General features: G+C 28.8%; 1 pseudogene; it reads right to left on the reverse strand.

Annotated features, from left to right (window-relative positions):
* Positions 1-2,509, reverse strand: part of LOC107655131 (patatin-like phospholipase domain-containing protein 2) — an 11,488-nt pseudogene that overhangs the window by 3,624 nt on the left and 5,355 nt on the right.

Below are 2,509 nucleotides of genomic sequence, written 5' to 3' on the forward strand. Positions count from 1 at the left end.
TGTGTTACCAGCGGATCGGGTGGAAACAGTGCTCTGGAGACTCGGTACAGGTTGGCCAGTGTGAACTGAATGGAGGTGTTGGTGAAGCGGAGCTCATGAATGCTGGTTGAGCTGATGTCTCGCGGGCAGATGTCACTTTCTCCTGAGAATGGAGACACCGTGATGGTGTTTTTCAGCTCGTACTGAGGCAAATTATCACTGATGCCACTGTCCACGTACCGCTGAGAGACAAAGACACAGAGATCGTCTTATTTTTATTCTTTTAAATGACTTATTTAATTAATCCTATTTTCCTAAATGTGTTGCTTGCCACTCACTTCGTTTTTTTATTTTATTTCATCTGTTAATATTACTTGTTCACTCTGTTTGCACTGTAGTTGCCTAACAAACTATATATAGAATATATTTATAAAATGGTACACATATATCATTTTGCAGAGTGCAGCTAACTAAAGAAAACATACTATTTAACAAAAATGAAAAAGAAGAATTAAACAGTAATAATTTAATTTAATGAGTATTTTTGTATTACTTGTTTATTATTATTCATTTTTGTTAAATACATTGTTCAGTTTACTCTGCGATTTCATTTCATTTCAGTGCTGAGTGCAGCTAACTAAAGAAAACAATCTATTTAACAAAAATGTAATTAAGCAATAATTAAACATACTTAACTTAATTTTATTTAATGTGTATTTTTTAGTTAATATACTTGTTTATTATTGTTTATTCAATTTGTTAAATACATTGTGTAGTTTACTATCCACATTTAATTTCATTTTTAATTGAATCTTTAATTAAATTTAATAATTAAATTAATTTAATTTAGTAATTTCAGAGTGCAGCTAACTAAACTAAACAATCTATTTAATAAAAATTAATAAATAAGAAAGATAATAACAACGCTAATAATTTAATTCAATTTGTTTATTTTTGTTAATATTACTGGTTTATTATTGTTCATTCATTTTTTTATTGTTTAGTTTACTGTTGACATTTAATTTAATTGCAGAGTGCAGCTAACTAAAAACGAAACAATCAATTTAACAAAACAATATATATAAATTAGGAAGATAATTAAACACTATTAATTTAATCTAATGTCATTTGTATATTTTTGTTACTATTACTTGTTTATTAATTATTTGTCAATTTATTATTCTTATTTTGCTTAATTTCTCACTCTATGCAAACACTTGAAAAAGAATAGTTGTGAATATTAAAACATTCAGATACAGTGGGTACGGAAAGTATTCAGACCCCCTTAAATTTTTCACTCTTTGTTATAGATTGGGGTTGCATGTTGTGCTGCAGTGCTGCTAACAGGCAGAACAGTAGAAAGAACAGCAGCTTTCAGAGCACTGAGATTTGCCGCAACAAACACACACACAAACATTATTTGGGATTCTTGTCAGAACACACACAGCCAACGCACATATGCAAACATACAGTAATCCCAGCCTACACACACACTGACTCACTCACTGGCACAGGACGCAGGGAAGGCGAGCCACGCGCCAAAATGATTTATGAACACCAGCTCACTGATCTGACATCACATGATCTAACTCCACAAACACAGCCACTTCAACTGTTTGACTCCTTTCTTCTACTTCAGATGCAAATCACTGGCAGTTTTTTTATAGTGTCAAATGAGACACTGAATGAGATTGAGTTGGTTTTAAAAAAAAAATTATTTAGAGCTGCACAGCACAATAACAACCACTAACAAACATAAAAATGAGTGGAAACAGAACGAGTAAATCTCCAAAAAACTAAGCGAAAAAAAATGAAATTATATTTTGCATAAAGAAATTTAAGCTTTTGCATTGTGACATTATTTTCGTGATAATTAACCACATTTTCCCCTCAATTTTTAATTACTGTCATGCGAGAATAAAACAATTATACATTATTAGAATTAATATTAGAAAAAATATAAATTTTAATGAAAGTAACTTCATGATAATTAACCACATTTTTCTGTCAAATTCCCTTTACTGTACTGTAAAAAAAAAAAATTTAAATTGAAAAAAATAATAATAATATTGTATCATTATTTTCTTGATAATTAATCAAATTTCTCTCAGATTCTCATTAATGTAAAGTGAGAAAAAAATAATTATACATTTAAACAGTAAAGTATTTAATTTTAATGAATATAATGTCGTGACATTATTTTTATGACAATTAACCACATTTGTCCCTCAAATTCTGTACTGTATTGCAAAAAATTATACATTATTTAAATTGTGAAGTATTTAATTTTAATGAAAATGCCACAATGCAAAAATTCTAATGGTTCTAAAAATAGACTTAATTTTCCTTAAGTATTTTTTAAATATTTTACAAATTAATAGGAAGCGGAAAACCTAAACAATAAGAAAAAGAGAAAGCGCCGTTTAAAGGGGTCATATGATGCTGCTAAAAAGAACATTATGTTGTGTATTTGGTGTAATGAAATGTGTTTATGCGGTTTAAGGTTCAAAAAACACATTATTTTTCACAT

This window comes from Sinocyclocheilus anshuiensis, unplaced genomic scaffold, assembly GCF_001515605.1.
Source record: "Sinocyclocheilus anshuiensis isolate Anshui unplaced genomic scaffold, SAMN03320099.WGS_v1.1 scaffold779, whole genome shotgun sequence".
Lineage (NCBI taxonomy): Eukaryota > Metazoa > Chordata > Actinopteri > Cypriniformes > Cyprinidae > Sinocyclocheilus > Sinocyclocheilus anshuiensis.